The following is a 23,891-nucleotide window of genomic DNA, read 5'->3' on the forward strand; positions in this document are numbered from 1 at the left end:
ATCAATAATTCTACAGTAGAAAACTTTATTACGTAACTCTCTGCTCAAACCCTTTTAGATCTAGAATTTCCCCTCTTTTCTCCATTGCTCATACTTCGGACCAATTTTCGTATTGAATTCATTTCTCTTCTTGTTCTCTTTTTATTTAGTTTAATTAATTCCTTTTCTCTCATTGTTAGTAGTTAGTTTTATTTAATCATCTCTATTTCTCTTAATTTATGCTTTTAATTTTGCAATCGATTTCTAACATGAATTCTTCCCATTTTTCATCTATCTTGATTATTATTGCAAATTTAATTATGAGTAGTCAAACCTCTTTTGCTAAGATTTAGGGGAGCCATGGATTAAGACGATATTAATTGGGTGATTAGATTAGTCGATTTATTTGGTCTATGTTGTTAATTGTGACATTTAATTGTGATTAATTGGTTAAGTCGACGTAATTGATTAATTGAATTGGTAAACCCCGACCTAAGATCGAAAGCCTGGTAAGGGTTAAACTTGTCACACACATTAGAGTGCCCTAGTAAGTTGCGAGACGCCGCTAGAAGCATTTTAGGGCGAATAGCGGGCCGAGAGGACCTTTTCACTGCCCTATAGACCGGTAATTGTGACTGACCTTTGACCTTACCTATGACCCGTAATAATCCATGGTGAACCAATGTCCTAGCTCTTTTCCCTTATATTACTCTCAACTCTATTTCTCTTTTTAATACTTTGTATTTAATTGTTTTAGTTTAGTGACAAAACGAATACTACAAGAATTCCTGTTTTGGGCGACTAAAAATGGCGACTGAAAAAAAATTCGGGCGACTGTCAAATTCCTCACAATTATTACAGCGAGCGACTTATTTTCAGAAGTGGCGACTGAAATCAGTCGCCACATTGGCGACTATCCGAGTTTAAGGCCAAATCGGAACAAGCTTCACTCAACAAAAGGGGAGGAAAGAAAGAAGGCATTGTTGAGGCTACTCACTACGGGGGATCTCGTTCTTTCTTAAATCATGTTTTTGGAGTAAGTCTACATAATAACACCTTTTATTATTATTAAAAAAAATTAACCGTGAAAACCACGAATTTATGCCTTGTTTGTTTTTTACAAGGGGAAGAAAAAAGATAAGGTAGAGATGATGGCTCTGGAGCTCTTTGTAGACACGCATACCAAGCTTGACGGCAAGGGTAATAGGCATTGGACTAAGGTGAAAGACAAGGAGTTATATGTAAGTTTCATCAAATTAGTCAATTTCCCTTAAGAAGATTTTATTATAGGTAAATTTTTCATGTAACAATAACCTTTAAATCTATTTGCATTATTTTTTTTTTGTAGGATGCTTATTTGCGTGAAAAAGAGAACAACCCCAATAGGACCGATAATGATATTTGGTTTGACTTGGTTAAGGGGTACAAAAAGGGTGCGGTGTGTGGAACTGAAGAAGCTCATGGAGTTTTCTACAAGGCGCTAAAAGCAAGGACTTCTTCAAAGTCTAAACAAACCTATGAGCCGAGAATCGTAAGTGTCTTACAAGCACAACTTGATGAAGAAAGGAGAAGAAATGCAAAAGGGATCAACAAATGCGGGAAATGAAAGAAAAGTTCGACAAGATGGAAGCCTACTTCGCTTCATGCAACTCCAGTCCCCGTCCCCATTGGCAAGATCCTAATGATCCATCCGGAGGAGGCTGTTTTAGCGCGGGTGCTTCATTTCCCTGTGCTTGATTTAGGTGCCCCTTTCCCAAAACTTAAGATCATGGTAGTGTAAATTAGGCTTGTGACAAACTTGGTTTGATTAGGATTTGTTGGTACACTTGTAAACTTGGATTTATTCTCATTTTATATATGAGACTTGGTTATTGGTGTTCTATTTATGTTGTGGGTTTGGTTTGCATTGGTGTTGTAGCAATAGAAATGCAGGTACGAGCAATGAAATGGATTGGGTAGTAGGAAAACCGATTTTTCATGCAAAAAAAAATGGCGACTGACAACACAGTAGTCGCCAAATTGGCGACTAAAAGTCAACCACTAGCGACTGAAATCAGTCGCCAAAATGGCGACCACTTTGACTTTCAGTCGCCATTTTGGCGACTACTGTCAGTCGCCATTTTGCGTATTTGGCGACTATTTAGTCACTCGCCAAATTTGGCGACTGAAATCCGTCGCCCGAATTCCATTTGGCGACTAAGGCCTGCGACTGTGTTTTGGTGACCATTTTCAGTCGCCAATATTGTTTTAGCGACTGATTTCAGTCGCCAATTGTAGTCGCCCGAAACAGGAATTTTTGTAGTGTAACAAACCCCATTTGGTTACTTAGACAGTCTTAATTTGACAAGTATAACGCTAAAAGCCTCCCCGTGGATACGATCCCGACTTTCCTAGCTATATTAGTTATAGACCAGTTGGTTTTTTTTTATAGGTTGCGACAACCGTATCAAATTTTGGCACCGTTGTCGGGGAGGCGACGCATTTATATTTGCTTTTAATTTAGTTTGTCATATATCTCAGGAACTTCAGTTCCTTGAGACCGTTCTAATGATTTTCATCAAGTTTCCACAGGTTGAAGATGAGAATTTCCACAATTATATGCTTAGATGGAATAATTGGATTCGTTCTCATAAATGTGCACACATACTCCCATGGCTTACCGTGTGCCTTACGATAATAAGAGGTAAGAAAAACAAACCCAAGCCTATATTGACTCCATAGGTAAGGGGGATTATGGTGGTAAGAATGTTGAAGATATCTTTTGTTTCTTTGAATGGCTTGCTCTTGAATGCATTAATCCACTTTTTCATTTCAGTCAGACATGGATGAGGGAGTGGGTGAGACTATAGAACCCATATTTTAGAATACAAAGGATATCGACGGAAACATAGAGGATGAGACCATATGCTCAGTTGATAACCCCTTCTTTGAGGATAATCTAGAACCCCTCTATGATAATTTTATAGACAGTGTGTAATACTACGATTTTCTAAGTCTGTTACTCGGCCGAATATGGCTTACTCGGCCGAGTAATGCGTCGTGTATTTCTGGTCAGGCTACTGTTCAGGAATACTCGGTCGAGTATTCCTATACTCGATCGAGTAGAATAGGTTTGTGATCGTCTGGGTCTTCATTGATGACATCTTGGTCTACTCTAAGACCAAGGAGGAGCATGTGGAACATCTGAGGTTAGTTTTGCAGACTTTTTGAGATAACCAGTTATATGCCAAGTTATCTAAGTGCGAGTTTTGGTTAGAGAAGGTGGATTTTCTGGGTCATGTGATATCTAAAGAGGGTGTGTCGGTAGATCCTAACAAGATTGAGGCAGTGACCAAGTAGGAATCACCGAAGAATGTTGCTGAGATTCGGAGTTTCTTAGGTTTAGTTGGCTACTACAGGAGATTCGTGAAAGACTTTTCTAAGATCACGAGACCTATGACAGCATTGATGAGAAAAGAGACCAGATTTCGTTGGGATGAGAGTTGTGAGATGGCATTCGAAACCTTAAAGGAGCGTTTGACCACAGCTCATATCCTAGCTCTACCTGAAGGAAGTGAGAACTTTGAAGTATACACCGATGCTTCAAAGAATGGTTTAGGTTGTGTCTTGACGCAGAATGGGAAGGTTATTGCTTATGCATCGAGGCAGCTGAAGATGTATAAGGAGAACTATCCTACTCATGATTTGGAGCTGGGTGTAGTTGTTTTTGCTCTTAAGATTTGGAGGCACTACCTTTATGGGGCAGCCTTTAAGGTGTTTTCAGATCATAAGAGTCTAAAATATATCTACACACAGAAAGAGCTGAACATACGACAGAGGCGATGCATGGAGTTTGATACCTGTCGTTGTGAGTACCAAAAATAAGATTTATAATTTCCTATTAAGACTAACCAAGGCTAGTGGTAACAGGGTCGAACCACAAGGAGGCATACGTAATTTCTAGCTGTCTAATAAAAGTCTAAGGTAACAATTGTGGGGGTTGAATTGATGTGGTCTATGACTAAGAGTAAATAAAAACAATAAACTACAAAGACGGATTAAACAGATAAAGAAGGGGTACTAGGATGGTTGGTTCATTACAGCTTCGGCGGCAGCATACTAAACAGGTCTAAATCGAACACAAGTGAGGCGGGAAACAGGAGGTCCTCTCGGTCCACTCTTAACAAATAGCATCTTTCGATCTAGCTATAGGTCCCTAATATCACTAATACTGACTCTCGTCCTGAAAAGTGACTAACGGTCTAAACTATACCTATCTTTCGATCTCAGCACAGTTTAGTCATCTTAATTGGTGATCAAATAACTTTCCCTATCTTTCGATCTAATGGGTCAGTCATAAATTAAGCATCTAACTGGTCGCATGCATTCGATTCGTTAAATACATCATTAAAATCAATTAAAACGAAAGGTAACCTCACGTGGTCAGTCGATCGACCGGATAGGGCAATCGATCGACTGACACGCGATTCAGTCCAATTTAATACTACGCCGCCTACGCTATAATTCGCCTACATCCTAGCACAAACTATTTAGCTACTCATGCTGAAAGTGATAACAACAATAATACTAGGGCATAAAAGTATTGAATTCATAATTAAAGCGGTAGGACAAACAATTAACATGCAACAATAAGATGGTTTTGGGAATCTAACTAGCAATTGTATACTAATAACGAAATAGAAGTAAACTGAAATAGGGCAGAAAAATACCGAGATTGCAGAGGAAGGATTAAGAACAAGAACGAAAATTCCAATGCTAACAATATTCCAAACCCTAATTCTAAGAACCGTATGTAAAACTTAATGTAAAAACTTGATGAAAATCGGATCTGAAACTTAGATAAAAACTGGATGGTATATCTGATGTTCTAGGTTACGTTATATAGCAAACATACGTAACACTTATTATCAAAACCTAAACATAGTGGGCTTCAAGTTCCTCGATCTTTTAATTCTCGTCTGGAATAGCAGTTGGGTCGATCGACTAAGCATAGCAGTCGATCGAATGATCTTCAGTATACAGTAGCTTCTGGAACCCGTATGTTGGTCGATCGACTGAAGGCAGTGGTCGATCGACTGCTTGAGCTGCTACTTGACTTCTTTAATTTCGTGGATTTGTCTTTCGGGCCTTGAATTGCGCACCAAGCTCGTTCCTCGGGTGAATACTTCACGTCAAATGCAATGCAGGATACTCGAGAACGGATTTAGCTCGATTTCCGCTGGATTCTTCACATTTCTGCAATAATGTACAAAAATACGGAAGTAGACGGAAATAGGGAGAAATGTAGCATAAACTACATGAATGAGCTCTGAAATGCGTGTAAAATGGGATGTAAAACATCATATAAAAGACACGCATCAAACTTCCCCAAACCAAACCCTTGCTTGTCCCCAAGCAAGAACTAGGCTCGATCTAATGACCTAATGGAACGAGTTCAATCTCAGAGCGAAATGCAACATGTAAAGCCTAAACTAATTTAATGCACAACCAACAATCAATTAGCAAATGAATCATGCAAATGAGTTATGAAGTCGTTAGATACTGCTGAACCGTCAACTTTAGAGACTTTATCAAATCGGACTCTCACGGGTCGCTCGTATCACTCAATAAGCACAGGTGAATAATGTAAGATAGAAAGAAGTAAATGTAATGACGCTCACCTAACTACGACCTATAAGAACATGCCTGCAGTCTAATATGAAAGAAATCTCTACAATCGTACATACGCATCCCAACCAACAAGAGACCATGACACATGCCGAGGTATATATGTGGATATGTGAGGTGTGGGCAAGAAGAGGCAAAACGTTTATGGAAAAGTGGAGGTACAGGTGATCAAGCTAGTACCGAAACGAAACCATATGGCAACATCCAATCTTCTTGCTCAAAAACAAATGAAACGGTGCTATAGCAAGCACAAATCTCACAATCTCCAGGTATAAAGGTAATCAACTAACTCCCCATAAAATATGAATAATACATGGGAGCAAAAATCGCCAAAAGATAAAGGTTTGAATTATGCGAATTTGATTTCTTTCTCTTTCTCGAACCTCGGTCGATCGACCAAAAGGGGCAGTCGATCGACTGCATGAACAGTACAGAACTCTTTTTTTTTTCTTTCGAATCATTTTTTTTCTCTTTTTTCTTTTTTTTTTCTCTTTCTATTTCTTTTCATCTTCCCAATATTATCTCAAAAATGAGCATATGCCACCAAAAATGAGTAACAACCCCAAGAACACAGACTACTAGCTTGACAAAGGACAAGCTAAATGTAGGATGTAGTAAATGGGACAAAAAGGAATATTTTTGGCAGTGTGGAGTTCATGGGCAAAAATGAGAAAAGGAAACCTCTACCACATGTGTCAACTAACCACAGACCGAATGTATACAGGTATTAAGAAGATCAAGTTCATATTTATGCACATTTATGTGACATGCCTCATAAGGAGTACTACTCACATTCCTAAGCGAACTGGTCATAGATGTCACCAGTTATAAGCTCTAGATCTCAGAAAATGATGTAGCTTGCCAATTTTCTAAGTCAAGTCTCAAGTTCAGCAAATAATTAACGAAAACTCGTAGATATGCACTTATACGATTCTACTAATAACATGATGATAAGCAAGGCTCAGGCAAAACAGGTGCAAAATGCAATATCATCCTTGAAATACTACCGTTACGACTCGACCTATATGCTAAAATAAACGTGCATTTTATGGAAATTTTTGAAATTTTTCAATTTTTTTTTTTTTTGAATTTTGATGTGTATGAAGAAATAAACAACAATGCAAAACAAAATGTAAACGTGAATGCAAGCAAATGATATGCGACGCAAAACCCTTCCCCAAACCAAATCACACAATGTCCCCATTGTGCAAGATCATGTAATGAAGAAAAGAGAAATGGGAATTTGCGGGAAAATGAAATAAAGAAGACATGAAGTGGAAATCGGGAACTTACAAGACTTTAAGCGCAGCAAAGGAAACCTCCCCAAACCAGCGTGAGCTAGGAGGTTTCAGTAGCCAGCAGTGCTACTAAAAGGTACCTGAAAGACAAATAAAACCCACGCATAAAATCGAGAAGACAATTTTGAAGCGGTAAAATATGTGCAAAAATGAGAAAATCAGAAGAAATAAATAATTTGACGGAAAGTAAAGTGGAGTAGAAAACTCCCTTAAGTCCGCATATCGACCAAACACAGCAGGGGAGAGGTCGTGAACAGGTACAGTAGCATCCCTGGTCGATCGACCAAAAGGGGCAGTCGATCGACCAATGTCGCAGGAACAGTAGCTCCTGGAAAGTGCAACTCAATCGATCGACCAATGTGGCCAGTCGATCGACTGAAAATACTGTTGTATTCCTTATTTCTTCGTATTGGCTCAATTACTTGAGCTAATGAGGTCTAAAAACCTGCAAGTGCACAATAATATGCGCCCAAAATTGCGCAAAACCCAAAATACAGTCTCAAACGTATAAAATCCTAAGCAAACAAAATAAAATGCGAAGTTTTCGCGCACAAAAAAACAATAAAAAGCGTCTAACAAAAGCAAATAAAATGAAGTTTATAAAGAGCTCGATCAACTAGTAGTTGATCAAGAATGGCCATGGTATGGCCCACTTTGTCGGCTTCTGGCTACTAGAGGTAGCCTCAACGGTGCTTATTTGATCAGCTGCACCCTTCCTAGCTTCCATGTCCGCTGAACTCAACGGTTCAACACTCTCATCATCTCCCCAGTCAATGATCTCTTCGGGCTTGTCAGAATCCAGATCAGACTCTCTGGCTTTGACCGGCTCGTCATCAACTTCCTCATCAATTCCATAGCTCAGGCAACCAAGACCTCCTCTTTGAATGATCGGCTTCTTCACAGTTGAAGCAACTTGCGGCACTTCCTTCCCCAAACCAGCTCCTGCAACATCTAAAACAACAGATTCTTCCTCCTTTTTGCTCCCAGTCTGGGGCGGAAGGGTCAACACAGAAGTAGTGATAGAGACAGGCAATTCAGGAAGCACAAAGTACGATTTCTTTTCAGAAACCGTATTACAAGTCATAGGCCACATAGGGTCCTTTTTCTTGGCAGGTTGGGCAAAAACAATGGAGTGCTTTCCCACTTTGAAAGTCAAGGTTCCTAGACCGACATCTATGACTGCACTAGCAGTGTGCAGAAATGGCCTACCCTAAATAATGGGAATATGGGCATCCTCAGGCATATCTAGGACCACAAAGTCTACAGGGAAGAAAAACTTCCCTATTTAGACTGGGATGTCCTCTAAGACTCCTACGGGTTGGACCGCAAAGCGATCGGCCATCTGGACGGTCATGTCGGTCACTGTAAACCTAGTCAGTTTAAGCTTCCTAGCTAGACTCAAAGGCATGACGCTTATACTCGCTCCTAAGTCACATAATGCCTTCTCAATAGAGAAGGTACCTATATTGCAAGGAACAGAAAAGCTACCCGGGTCCTCTAGCTTATGGGGTGCAGTGTGAGACAGATAAGAGCATGACTCTTTGGTTAATGCGACAGTATGAACATGTTCAAGTGACTTTTTCTTAGACAGGATTTGTTTCATAAATTTAGTATAAGCGGGCACTTGATTGACCAACTCAATGAAAGGTACTTGTACATTCAAACTACGGATAACCTTTTCAAATTTATTGAAAGATACATGTTCCTTTGTCGGCACTAGTCTCTCCGGATATGGGGCTGTAAGGAGTACCTTAGCCCTCTCCTCTAAATCGCGCGTGCCGGTATCCATGGACTTAGGTTGGAAGTCCACCACCTTCTCCTTATTGAAGCTTGAACCCTCCTCAGACCGTCTCAAATGTGAGCCATTGACCGTCATCGGGTCGAACTTCGGAACCGGGACTGACCCATCAGCACTCGGGTCTGGCCCTAACACTTTTGGAGTTGTCGTGCCCCGAAACAAATGATCCCTCAGATTATCGGGCATTGAAGGACGAAATTTCTCGATATCAGCAGGGGTCTCAGTCGATCGACCACCTTGCTCAGTCGATCGACCGAGATGTACAGTTCCAGAAGCTCCTGTAACCCGCATATCAGTCGATCGATCGGGTATATCGATCGATCGACCGATATACCCGGTAGACGCCTTTTTCTTTGAATTATTCGTTACAGCTTTCTTTTGACTCGGATCTGCCTCATTCTTTTCAACAGCGTCCTCGACCATGGCAGGCCCCTCCAAGGTGGACCCGCTCCTTAACGTGATAGCGTTTAGGGTCTCCTTTTGGTCGGTTTGAGTCGATAAGTGTCCCGGAGCTCGAGTGGTACTCTTACTAGCCAATTGAGCAATTTGGCTCTCTACTAGCTTCATCCCGGCCTCTCTTGCTTGGGACTCCTTCAGCAACAAGTTTTTGAACTCAAAGAAAATCGAACTATGGGATTGTTGTTGCTGCTGCGGCACATAAGGAGGTTTCTGATATTGTTGTTGCTTTTGAAGGGGGGCACATAGGGTTGCTGCTGCGGAGGTGGAGTTGGATTCAGGACATTCTGGCTACTCCACCTCAGGTTGGGATGAACATTAGGCTCGTAGTAGGTATTTGTCTGCCTATAATGTTGAAAGGCAGCACAAGACTCAAAGGGACTAGGGCAATTCTTCGAAACGTGTCCCTCAGCTCCGCACCTTTCACAGACGAAAGGACCGTCTGACACAGCGTTAACATGGTACATGCCTCCCTTTGAAGCTCCTCCTAGCTCATATTTGTCAAATCTCGCAGTGAGAGCTTCAAGTGCAGCAATAGAGGAAGATTCAGCAGCTCTCCTCTGGTTCCCTCTGGAATTCCCATACTCAGCCTTGTGGGTGGCTAGATCGTCGATGATCTTCCACCCCTTGGTCTCTCCCAAGTTCTCAGCAAATCGGCCATTGGCTGCAGCATCCAAAATGGCCCTCTGATCGTCATACAGCCCATTATAGAAATGATTGCACAAGCTCGATTTTTCGAAACCATGGTGCGGTATGGTTCGCACCAGCTTCTTAAATCGGACCCATGCCTCGTGGAAGTTCTCATCCGGCCCTTGTTTGAAACTCGTGATTTGAGCTCTAATAGAAATCGTCTTTGAAGCAGAAAAGTACTTCTTGTAGAATGCCAATGCCAAGGAATTCCAATCGAAGATCCCATGAGCGGCTCGATCTAGATCTCTATACCACTCCCTTGCAGCATCACGGAGCGAGAAAATGAACATGGTCTCCTTGATCTGGTCTTAGGTCACGCCGGCTGGTGGGGGTATGGAACAGCAGTAGTCAATAAATATCTCCATATGCTTAGCTGCATCTTCATTTGCAGCTCCCCCGAACTGGTTTCTCTCAACCATAATGATGTATGAAGGCTTTGGTTCGAATTTCCTGTCATCTCCTGGTAATTCGAACCCCTTATATAAATTTGCAGTTGTCGGCTCATAATGACTAGCTATACTCGCTTCCTCAGCCATTGTAATACCCCGTATTTTATTATCGTTTGGGCGAGTTTTATTATTTGATAGTAGCGTAAAGGTAATGGTAAAAGCGTAAGAACATAATTGTTTAATCTATATCGCGAGATGAGTCGGGTTTATAATTGAGTGGCATTTTGGGTCGAGGGGGTCATAACCCATTTACCCACTTACTACCCATTTACCCACCTACCATTTTACCTCACCAAACCCTAAAAACAAACCCTAATACACCTTTAAAACCCTATTCCCCTCCCTACCGTCATTTTGACATCACAAACAACAACCCCTTTTTCCTTTCACGTTCAAGCTCTATACACGGCCAAAGAGAGCAGCGCCGGTGAGTGTGGAGAGAGTAGGGTCTGCCAGGAGTCCAAGGGAGTCGTTGCTAGGGGTCGAGGGCGGTTGTACTGGTCGGAAAAGCTCAGGTCAACGGCCGTCACAGGTAAGGTTCCCTGTTTCATTTCTGTCACACTGTTTTGTTTTGGGTATTGCGTCTTTTAGGGACTGTTGTGGTGGTCGTGGGGTTGTGGGATGCGTTGTTGGTGTGGAGTCGAGTCAGATGGTGGTGGTTATAGTGGTGGTCGTGGCTGGTGGTGGTTTCAGTGGTGGTGTTTAGGTGTCGGGGTTGGTTGGGTGTTTTTGGTTGCATTTCGGACATAGGGTAAAGGGGTGGCACCACCGTGGACTCGGGGAGGTCGAATCGGTGGTGCCACGTGTGTCGAGTCGCCGTGCGGCGGTGGTGTCGAGGGTAGTGGTTGGTAGGCGGGAGGGGTTGTGTCGTGGTGGTGTCGGGTTAAAAAGGGGGTTGTTCATGGCGTTTTGGTGGCGGTGGGTGTGAACAGGGGGTGTTGGTGGTGGTGGTTCTGACCACCGGCTGGGGTCGACCACATTGGTGGTGGTGGGAGGTGACCAGGCCAGACCTGGTGTCAGGCCTGGTGGTCGGCGGTGAGGATTGGTGGTAGAGGGGCGGTTGTGACGGGTTGAAAAGGGGGGGTGTGCGTGTGTCGAGTTGTGCGTGTTTTTGAATTAGTTTTGTTACGGGTTTTATTTTAATGAGTCGGGAATGTGTATATTTCTAATATTTACAAATATTAGTTTGGATTATTAAGTTAAATTTAAGTAGCGGTGACGGACTAATGTAATTAAGCTTTTGAGTCGGGATTTTATTTCGGGAAAGTTACTATTTTTAGTAACTTACTATTTGTGGTAATTGCTATTTTGGGAAACTCCCATTTTAGGAAACTTTCTATTTTGAGTAACTTATATTTTTAGTAATTTCTAAATTGGGAAAGTTTCTACTTATAGTAGCTTTTGATTATGGGAACGGGATTAGTAAGAGAATTAATTATGTTATATATAAATGTTTAGGTGGCGAGTTTCGGGTGGAGTACTTCTGATCTGCAGTTAGCTTATCACCGCTATTTGAGGTAGGGGAATACACTGGACTTGATATATTATTATGTGATGGATTGGTGAATCGGTGATTTACATGTTATAATTTGATTGTCCGATTTAATTCCGTTAAGTACTATTGTTGAACTGTTTTATTATATTATTACCTTGGAGTTGGTGGAGGTGGTGATGATGACATTGTGATAAGGCCCAGGCGGGTTCTGCAGACTTGCCCTGGTGTCCTCAGTGCAGTGAGCGCGATCGGCTACGGTCGATATTTATAGTCTACCGGGGATCGGTATGGCTGGGTTGTCCGGGTTGTGAGTTGTGATGACGGTGTTGGTGATGGAGGAGTATGTGTTTTATGTTACTGTTATTGTATTACCTACTCAGCTTCGTGGCTGACCCCGTGTATTCGTGTACGCCGTGATGATCCAATTATTGGGGAGCGGTTGACAGTATTCGAGACGATGGGAGCTGGCTGGGAAGAGAGCTTGGATGACTGACTTAGTGCCTAGCCCACCTTAGTCTTTTTAATAGTTTTATCAGACTTATCTTTTGGTCGTATTTGGAGACTTTGTTTAATTTCAGTTGTAATGTCACTTTAAACATTATAATAAAGTACTGTGTTTCTTTCCTTTGTTATCTACTACCTCGGGTTTCCGAGATGGTAACACCATCATTTATCTGAGGAGTCCTAGTTCAGGCCCTTAAATAAATGGGGGTGTTACAAAGTGGTATCGAGCGAACGATCCTCGTGCCTAAACCAATGAATCCAATGAATTTAGGAAGAGTCAAATAAAATGAACCCCGGGATAGAACTGTTAGGAGCACACTAAAGGTAAGGGATGAGTAAGGGGCCCCCTCACACCGAACCATTGGCCCTCTCAGTTTGACCCGGGTACCTTGAGATCATACGAGAGAAAAGGGTAGAGTAGGAAAGTTGTGTGATATTGAACATGAAAGAACTATTCCATGATGTGAGCATTAGGCAAGGTGATATGCTGTTAGTATAAGTAAACATGTGTTCAATTGTGATTCAGAGGCAAGAATTGGCATGATAATGAAGTAAAATATTTATATATACGATGCTTAAGATTTTAAGATGCATGTTATGTCTCGTGATATGCGGTTATGTGATCCCTGAACCATGTTAACTAGATATGTAGGGTAGGGGATGATTAGGATTGACTAAGTAATTCCAGTGTTGCAGGGGACATCACTAACTCTCTTGATTTTTATAGACATGCCTCCGAGAAGGGACACCGCTAACGACATCCAAGCGGAGTTGGATAGGCTCCGAGCTGAGAATGAGGCCCTAAAGGCCAAACGATTGGATCCGGAAAGATGAGTACCATTGTGGCAAGGCATAACCCCACAATATTCACTGGAGAGGGGAACCACGATTCTTTGGGGAATGGTGCCGAGAATTCACCAACCTGTTTGAACTGTTAGCATGTCCGGAAGAGCTACGGGTGGATCAAGTCGCCCACTATCTTAGGGCCACAGCCGGTGTGGTGTGGACCAGAACAAGGTGGAGATACGAGAGGTTGCTAGGGATCTTGAGACGGGACATGTATCTTGGTTGGAATTCCAAGAGCTTTTGAAGAATGAGTTTATGCCCGAGTTCCAAAAAGCCAAACTAAGGGAGGAGTTTGACACCTTCAAGATGACAAAGATATGACAAAGTGGAAACTTATCATCGGAAATTTCGACGATTATCCTCATACACCGATGACTTTGGGCGGGAATGAAGCTATGTTGGCTATGAGGTTTGAGCGGGGGCTCACTATGGACATCAAGAAGAGGCTCACAGCAGCTCCACCCACTACTGTTCGGACATTTACTTGAGGGTCAGGTGTCCGAGAGACTCTCGGAACAGATCAAGGCCGATAAGAAAGGCAAGGCCGAGAAAAGGAAAGTCGGAGACCACAAGTGATAATCTTTGGGGCAAAGAAGCGAGTTCGGGCAGATATGGTGGGTACTCCACTAACGGTGCCTCGGGGGGTGTGAGAGCTCGAGTGGGGGCGGCTTCGGGGCACCGGCGGGGGGAGGTAGTTCTGCGGGGCTTACTTGTTTTGGCTGTGGAAAGACAGGACACAAGAGGTTTGAATGCCGATCATCCGGGGCGAATCGGTCCGGTGGATACAGGGCACCTATGTCCGGGTTCAATGGTTCACGTTCAGGTGGGGTCGGGTATAACGCTTATCGCACACCTATGTCTGGCTATGGGGGAGGTGCGAGGTCCGGAGCTAGTAACGACTACCAAGGGAGCTACAACAACTACCGAACCGTAATCGGCAGAGCCAACAGAGTGGGAGCACCAACTTTCGAAGACCGCAAATCAAGGGAACAAACAATGCTGGAGCAGACTTCTTCAAGTCGAGTGGGGCTAAGTCCAGGTGGCAAGCTCTTCGCCATGGGCAAGGAGGCGCTAAGAATGACTCTCATGTGGTGACCGGTACATTTCTGTTAACTCTAAACCCACTTTTGTGTTGTTTGATTCCTGGAGCTACACATTCCTTTATATCTCGGAACATGCCGAGTCTTAAACCTTAAGTCATATGATAGAATTGTTGATTCGGTAGTGGTACCTTCGGGGGAGTCGGTGTCTTGTGATAGAGTCTACACTGGGGTACCAATTCAGATCGGAGAGGTTGTGTTTCACCGTGACCTTATAGAATTTCCCTTGGGGGTTTTGAGGTGATTATGGGGATGGACTGGTTAGGGAAGTACAAGGCTTTTATCGATTGCTATCAGAAGAAAATCTCTTTGAGGGGACCTAAGGGAACTAGAGTGTCTTATAAGGGGTATGTGGTCAAGCCAAGAGTCAAATTCATATCCGTTAACACCCTAAAGTCGAGTCCGAGGAAAGGGGACCAGATTAATCTTGTGCCGATGTGGGATAGTGAGTCGGAGACCCCCAAGGTGTCCGAGATTCCGGTGGTGAGGAGTTCGAAAATGTATTTCCGGAGGACATTCCAGGGTTACCACCGAAAAGAGAAGTGGACTTTTCCATTGATCCGAAGCCGAACAGGGGCCGATTTCTAAACCACCTTACCGTATGGGGCCGAAAGAGATGGAGGAATTGAAGAAGCAATTGGATGAGCTAGCAGAGAAAGGTTACATACGGCCTAGTGTTTCACCTTGGGGAGCACCAGTGTTGTTTGTCAAGAAGAAAGACTAAGCTTGAGACTTTGCGTGGATTACCGTGAGTTGAACAATGTGACCATCAAGAACCGTTATCCCTTGCCAAGGATCGATGACTTGTTCGATCAATTGAGTGGAGCCGGAGTTTTCTCTAAGATCGACTTGAGGTCGAGTTATCACCATTGAGAATTAAGAACGAGGATATACCTAAGACCGCTTTCCGAACAAGATATGGGCACTATGAGTTCGTGGTCATGCCATTCGGGTTGACTAATGCGCCAAAGAGTGTTTATGGACTTGATGAATCGAGTGTTCAGTCCTTACCTGGACAAGTTCGTGGTTGTGTTCATCGATGATATCCTGGTATACTCCAAGAATGAGGAGGAACATGAGGAACATTTGAGGTTAGTCTTGAAAACCTTGGAGGAGAATCGGTTATATGCCAAGTCGAGCAAGTGCGAGTTACGGTTGAAGAAAGTTGCTTTTCTGGGCCATGTGATTTCCAAGGAAGGGGTGTCGGTTGATCCTAGCAAGATTGAGGCAGTGACAAGATGGCAGAGTCCTAAGAATGTGGGTGAGATCCGAAGCTTCTTGGGGCTAGCAGGTTATTACCGAAGATTTGTCAAGGACTTCTCAAAGATCGCAAAGCCATTGACGTCCTTAATGCGGAAGGAGAACAGGTTTGTTTGGGATGAGAGTTGTGAGGAGGCGTTTCTAACCCTCAAAGAACGACTCACTACAGCTCCTATCCTTGCACTACCAGATGGGAATGATAATTTCGAGGTGTATACTGATGCTTCCAAGAAAGGTCTGGGGTGCGTATTGATGCAAAACGGGAAGGTAATCGCTTACGCTTCTCGACAGTTGAAGACCTATGAGGAGAATTACCCTACTCATGATCTAGAGTTGGGGGCTGTGGTGTTTGCGCTCAAACTATGGCGACACTATCTTTATGGGGCTACCTTCAAAGTGTTTTCCGATCACAAGAGCTTAAAGTACATTTACACACGAAGAGTTGAACATGAGACAGAGGAGATGGATTGAATTGATTGGCGACTATGACATGGAGATACTTTATCATGAAGGGAAAGCGAATGTCGTAGCCGATGCCTTGAGCAGAAATCCATCCATGCTTTGAGCGATGCTAGATCTAGAGTGAGGATGCATAATGAGTCATGGGATGGGAATCCACGTGATCCGGCAGGGTGAGACTCTTGGGGACTTGACCGTTGAGCCGGAGTTATATGAGGAGATCGAGAGCTACGAAAGCCGATGCTAGAATTCGAAGTGGCGCAAAGACAAGAGAACAGGCGAGAAGGGGGTTGATTCCAGGTTCGTTATCCATGCTTGATGGTAGTCTGAGGTTTGGGGGACGGTGGTGTGTTCCGGATAATGAGGAGCTGAAGAGGAAGATTCTTACTGAGGCACATGCTACGCCATACTCGGTTCATCCTGGGGGAGATAAGTTGTACAAGGACCTCAAGAAGACCTTTTGGTGGCCGAATATGAAGAGGGAAGTTGCTGAGTTCGTAGCTCGATGCTTGACATGCCAGAGAGTGAAGGGTGAACATAAGAGACCGCAAGGGAAGGTTCAACCATTAGATGTGCCGTAGTGGAAGTGGGAAAGCATTTCCATGGATTTCATTGTTGGGTTGCCTCGAACTCCGAAAGGTAACAATATGATTTGGGTGATCGTGGATAGGCTAACCAAGTCGGCTCACTTTATCCCCATGAAGGATACTTGGAGTAAAGCTGAGTTGGCCAAGGCTTATGTTCAGTATGTGGTGAAGCTGCATGGTGTACCCAAGGACATCATTTCCGATAGAGACTCCGTGTTTCTATCCAAATTCTGCAAGAGTTACAGATCACTAATGGGTACTCGATTAAAGATGAGCACCGCTTTTCATCCAAATACGGATGGTCGACAGAAAGGACTATTCAGACACTCGAGGACATGTTGAGGGCTTGTGTTTTGGAGTTCGGCGGGTCTTGGGAGGATAGACTGGGTTGATTGAGTTTTCATACAACAACAGTTACCACGCTAGTATTGGGATGGCTCCATTTGAGGCTCGTATGGCGGGAAGTGTAGGAGTCCTGTGTGTTGGGATGATCGAGCGATGCGGTAGTTTTGGGACCGAGATGATTCAAGAGATGGTTGAACAGTGCAGATCATTCGGCGAGAAGATGAGGGCTGCCCAGGACCGGCGAAGAGCTATCTTGACGCTAGGAGAAGCGACATTTCTTTCCGGTGGGGAGGAAGTACTTCTTAGAGTGTCCCCGATGAAGGGGGTGATGAGATTCGGGAAGCGGGGAAAGTTGAGCCAGAAGTTTATTGGGCCATATGAGATCCTGGATAGAGTTGGAGAAGTGGCATATCGGCTAGCCCTACCACCAGCTTTAGCCAGGGTACATAATGTCTTCCATGTTTCTCAGTTGCGGAGATACTTGAGTGACCCTTCGCATATTTTGAGCCATGATGTGGTCGAGGTGGACGAGCAGTTGACTTACATCGAGACGCCTAAGGAGATCCTGGACAGGAAGGTTAGAAAGACCAGGCACGGAGAGACGGCTTTAGTGAAAGTGTTGTGGTCTAATCATAAAGCAGAGGAGGCTACCTGGGAAACCGAGGCCGCGATGAGAGAGAGTTATCCACATCTGTTCACTTGAGGTAAGTTACGGGACGTAACTTTCTTTTTAGGAGGGTAGAATGTAACATTTCGTGTTTATATAGCCTAGTTGTGTGTTTGACCGTGTTAGTTATACGAGATGTCTTTTATATTTTCGTATGACATGTTTGGTAGGGGAGCGAACTTCGGGACGAAGTTCTTTTTAAGGGGGGAAGACTGTAATACCCCGTATTTTATTATCGTTTGGGCGAGTTTTATTATTTGATAGTAGCGTAAAGGTAATGGTAAAAGCGTAAGAACATAATTGTTTAATCTATATCGCGAGATGAGTCGGGTTTATAATTGAGTGGCATTTTGGGTCGAGGGGGTCATAACCCATTTACCCACTTACTACCCATTTACCCACCTACCATTTTACCTCACCAAACCCTAAAAACAAACCCTAATACACCTTTAAAACCCTATTCCCCTCCCTACCGTCATTTTGACATCACAAACAACAACCCCTTTTTCCTTTCACGTTCAAGCTCTATACACGGCCAAAGAGAGCAGCGCCGGTGAGTGTGGAGAGAGTAGGGTCTGCCAGGAGTCCAAGGGAGTCGTTGCTAGGGGTCGAGGGCGGTTGTACTGGTCGGAAAAGCTCAGGTCGACGGCCGTCACAGGTAAGGTTCCCTGTTTTCATTTCTGTCACACTGTTTTGTTTTGGGTATTGCGTCTTTTAGGGACTGTTGTGGTGGTCGTGGGGTTGTGGGATGCGTTGTTGGTGTGGAGTCGAGTCGGGTGGTGGTGGTTATAGTGGTGGTCGTTGCTGGTGGTGGTTGCGGTGGTGGTGTTTAGGTGTCGGGGTTGGTTGGGGGTTTTTGGTTGCGTTTTGGACATAGGGTAAAGGGGTGGCACCACCGTGGACTCGGGGAGGTCGAATCGGTGGTGCCACGTATGTCGAGTCGCCGTGCGGCGGTGGTGTCGTGGGTAGTGGTTGGTAGGCGGGAGGGGTTGTGTCGTGGTGGTGTCGGGTTAAAAAGGGGGTTGTTCATGGCGTTTTGGTGGCGGCCGGGTGTGAACAGGGGGTGTTGGTGGTGGTGGTTCGACCACCGGTGGGGTCGACCACATTGGTGGTGGTGGGAGGTGACCAGGCCGGACACAGTGTCGAGCCCGGTGGTCGGCGGTGAGGATTGGTGGTAGAGGGGCGGTTGTGACGGGTTGAAAAGGGGGGGTGTGCGTGTGTCGAGTTGTGCGTGTTTTTGAATTAGTTTTGTTACGGGTTTTATTTTAATGAGTCGGGAATGTGTATATTTCTAATATTTACAAATATTAGTTTGGATTATTAAGTTAAATTTAAGTAGCGGTGACGGACTAATGTAATTAAGCTTTTGAGTCGGGATTTTATTTCGGGAAAGTTACTATTTTTAGTAACTTACTATTTGTGGTAATTGCTATTTTGGGAAACTCCCCATTTTAGGAAACTTTCTATTTTGAGTAACTTATATTTTTAGTAATTTCTAAATTGGGAAAGTTTCTACTTATAGTAGCTTTTGATTATGGGAACGGGATTAGTAAGAGAATTAATTATGTTATATATAAATGTTTAGGTGGCGAGTTTCGGGTGGAGTACTTCTGATCTGCAGTTAGCTTATCACCGCTATTTGAGGTAGGGGAATACACTGGACTTGATATATTATTATGTGACTGGATTGGCTGAATCGGTGATTTACATGTTATAATTTGATTGTCTGATTTAATTCCGTTAAGTACTATTGTTGAACTGTTTTATTATATTATTACCTTGGAGTTGGTGGAGGTGGTGATGATGACATTGTGATAAGGCCCAGGCGGGTTCTGCAGGACTTGCCCTGGTGTCCTCAACAAGCGAGTGCGGATCGGCTACGGTCGATATTTATAGTCTACCGGGATCGGTATGGGCAAGGGTTGTCCGGGTTGTGAGTTGTGATGACGGTGTTGGTGATGGAGGAGTATGTGTTTTATGTTACTGTTATTGTATTACCTACTCAGCTTCGTGGCTGACCCCGTGTATTCGTGTACGCCTGTGATGATCCAATTATTGGGGAGCAGATTGACAGGTATTCGAGACCGATGGGAGCCGGGCCGGGAAGAGAGCTTGGATGACTGACTTAGTGCCTAGCCCACCTTAGTCTTTTTAATAGTTTTATCAGACTTATCTTTTGGTCGTATTTGGAGACTTTGTTTAATTTCAGTTGTAATGTCACTTTAAACATTATAATAAAGTACTGTGTTTCTTTCCTTTGTTATCTACTGCCTCGGGTTTCCGAGATGGTAACACCATCATTTATCTGAGGAGTCCTAGTTCAGGCCCTTAAATAAATGGGGGTGTTACAGCCATGACTGGAATTTCTGGAGAAGTGACTGTCTCGGCTGAAGAGGTGGAAACGGGTGAAGAATGTGGATCTTCCTCAAATAGCTCGTTCTCGTAAAAGCTTGACAGAGTACTCAGCTCTTCCTCTGTCGGCAATACCCTTTGTGTTCGTCTCAACTCGCGCAAGGATTTCTCGATCTCAGGATTGAATGGTACTAGTTCACCACCCTGTGACCTGCGCATAAGAAGAAACTAAAAAAAGAATATAAGAAAAGTTTAAGGAACAGAAGTCCCTTAAACTAAGAAAGGCTAAATTAAAACAACTAAAAATTAGAACTATTGCCTCCCCGGCAACGGCGCCAAAATTTGATACCCGTCGTTGTGAGTACCAAAAATAAGATTTATAATTTCCTATTAAGACTAACCTAGGCTAGTGGTAACAGGGTCGAACCACAAGGAGGCAGACGTAATTTCTAGATGTCTAATAAAAGTCTAAGGTAACAATTGTGGGGGTTGAATTGATTTGGTCTATGACTAAGAGTAAAAAAAAACAATAAACTAAAAAGACGGATTAAACAGATAAAGAAGGGGTACTAGGATGGTTGGTTCATTACAGCTTCGGCGGCAGCATACTAAACAGGTCTAAATCGAACACAAGTGAGGCGGGAAACAGGAGGTCCTCTCGGTCCACTCTTAACAAATAGCATCTTTCGATCTAGCTATAGGTCCCTAATATCACTAATACTGACTCTCGTCCTCAAAAGTGACTAACGGTCTAAACTATACCTATCTTTCGATCTCAGCACAGTTTAGTCATCTTAATTGGTGATCAAATAACTTTCCCTATCTTTCGATCTAATGGGTCAGTCATAAATTAAGCATCTAACTGGTCGCATGCATTCGATTCATTAAATACATCATTAAAATCAATTAAAATGAAAGGTAACCTCACGTGGTCAGTCGATCGACCGGATAGGGCAGTCGATCGACTGACACGCGATTCAGTCCAATTTAATATTACGCTGCCTACGCTATAATTCGCCTACATCCTAGCACAAACTATTTAGCTACTCATGCTGAAAGTGATAACAACAATAATACTAGAGCATAAAAGTATTGAATTCATAATTAAAGCGGTAGGACAAACAATTAACATGCAACAATAAGATGGTTTCGGGAATCTAACTAGCAATTGTATACTAATAACGAAATAGAAGTAAACTGAAATAGGGCAGAAAAATACCGAGATTGCAGAGGAAGGATTAAGAACAAGAACGAAAATTCCAATGCTAACAATATTCCAAACCCTAATTCTAAGAACCGTATGTAAAACTTAATGTAAAAACTTGATGAAAATCGGATCTGAAACTTAGATAAAAACTGGATGGTATATCTGATGTTCTGGGTTACGTTATATAGCAAACATACGTAACACTTATTATCAAAACCTAAACATAGTGGGCTTCAAGTTCCTCGATCTTTTAATTCTCGTCTGGAATAGCAGTTGGGTCGATCGACTAAGCATAGCAGTCGATCGACTGATCTTCAGTATACAGTAGCTTCTGGAACCCGTATGTTGGTCGATCGACTGAAGGCAGTGGTCGATCGACTGCTTGAGCTGCTACTTGACGTCTTTAATTTCGTGGATTTGTCTTTCGGGCCTTGAATTGCGCACCAAGCTCATTCCTCGGGTGAATACTTCACGTCAAATGCAATGCAGGATACTCGGGGACGGATTTAGCTCGATTTCCGCTGGATTCTTCACATTTTTGCAATAATGTACAAAAATACGGAAGTAGACGGAAATAGGGAGAAATGTAGCATAAACTACATGAATGAGCTCTGAAATGCGTGTAAAATGGGATGTAAAACATCATATAAAAGACACGCATCAGAGTTGATTGGGGACTACGACATGAAGCTCATCTATCAAGAGGGTAAGGCCAATGTTGTGGCAGATGCTTTGAGTAGGAAGAGTGTTCATTCGTTATGTACAACTATGTCCTTGCTGAGGCTGAGGGATGAGATGTCCAAGATGGGGATTCATATGATTCGGAAAGGGGATGCCATCAGCGACTTGACGATCGAACCGCCAGCATGTGATGAAGTGGTACGGTGTTAAGGGAGTTGTACCTTATTGTGATGAGCACGGTGTTGAGGGAGTTGTGCTATGTTTTGGTATGTACACGGTGTTAAGGGAGTTGTGCTATACTTGCTGACAGGGGTTACGGTTGGCATGTGTGAGATAGGAGACCGGGCACTCATTCTTGATTGATTTTATGATTATTACAGTATTATATTTATAATTTCATTATCGTGTGTATTCATTTGTATGTTTTTTATATCCCTAATCAACCAGTGGTTGACGTGTTTGTATCTTGTGTCAAATTATCACCTATTTTTGTGGTGGCCTATGTTGATCCATTTAATAATTTCCAATTGAATGGGGAGCATTTAATCAAACAGGTACAGATTAGTAGTTGTGTGTGATGTTGTGCTGGGAGAGTTGGATGAGTGACGCGGAGCTCACGGAGTTTATTTCTCACGACTCTTTAAACATTAATCAGACTTTGTTATCTAATAAGTTATTTCTAAACCTTTACTTTTTGTTAGTTGGTTTGAGATTTGTATTTCATTCAGTTTGAGACCGTTTTAGTATTGATGTAATTTTAATAAAGTACCTTGTATTGTTCTATTTGATTATCATTGCCTCCGGTTACCGAGATGGTGACAGCTTTATTTAATTGGGAATGTCTTGTTAAAGGCTCCTGCTTAATGGGGGTATTATTGTAGGTGTCATTAATTTTAGCACGTTTTTGGGCAGTGGAGAGGAACGAGAGAGAGTGGAGGATATAAAAAGGAGGGAAAGTTAGAGAGTGAAAAGCAGGGGTTCTGAGATGATGTCTTGATGGGTTACGAACTTACAATACTAACCGAATAGACACCAAAGGGATTGAGACTCGATAAGAAACTGTTGTTTTACGGGTTGATGATAGTGGTAGCATTGTGGTGAACGATGATGCTATTGAAAGTATTGTGCATGGGGGGTTATAGCTGGTTATGGTGGAGAGGTGGTTGTTACGATGTGAAGTGGGTGAAGGTTAAGTAAGGTATTGTAAGAATGGTCACTACAACATTTGACGGATTGTTGGTCAGTAATTCCGTCAGTTTTCCATCTTCCTGGCAGAAAATCCGTCTATAACCCTCTCCAAAGAAAATGTGCGTTTCTGACGGAAAAAATCGGTCAGTTTTCCCCTTTTCTTTGGAGAGGGTGTGGGGTGGTAAGTATGAAGGTTATGTTAGGGAAGTGATGGTGATGACTGAGTGCCTCGGTCCTGGTTTTTGGGTTGATTAAAATTTCTATTAGTTATTAGTGTATAATCCGAAGAGTGTGCAGTTTGTAATACCATAGATTTCTGAGTATAGTAAACTCGGTCGAGTAGGCTGTACTGAACCGAGTGGGTCATCGAGTGTTTTGAGGCAAGCTACTACCTTAGGTGCACTCGGCTGAGTATGTGAGACACTCAGTCGAGTAAGACGTACTCGGTCGAGTATGTCTGGTACTCGACCGAGTGCCCGGTCTGAAGTCGTGTTTTCGAGAAGTTTTGATTAGAATGATTAAGGAGTATAAAATAACTATTTCAGTCATCTTTAACATTTTTATAAACATTTTACAAACCTAATTCACTCCCTAATCACCCTAATCAACTACTAAACAATGATCTACCATTTTGGTCTTCGGGTTTCGTAAGTCTCGCGTCTATCGGATTGTAAGTTCTAGATCTTGTCTTTATTATTGCATTTTTGTATTAGTCTTAAACCTTAATTTGGGTTATTTGGGGGATTATGGTTATGTTGTTATGGATCTTTGATTAGGGTTATAGTGATGGTATTTGATTATTATGTGTAGGTGACGGTTTCATGAAGAATTACTATTGATTGCTTGTGTGTGCTTTGATTGCA

This window comes from Silene latifolia, chromosome 2, assembly GCF_048544455.1.
Source record: "Silene latifolia isolate original U9 population chromosome 2, ASM4854445v1, whole genome shotgun sequence".
Classification (NCBI taxonomy): domain Eukaryota; kingdom Viridiplantae; phylum Streptophyta; class Magnoliopsida; order Caryophyllales; family Caryophyllaceae; genus Silene; species Silene latifolia.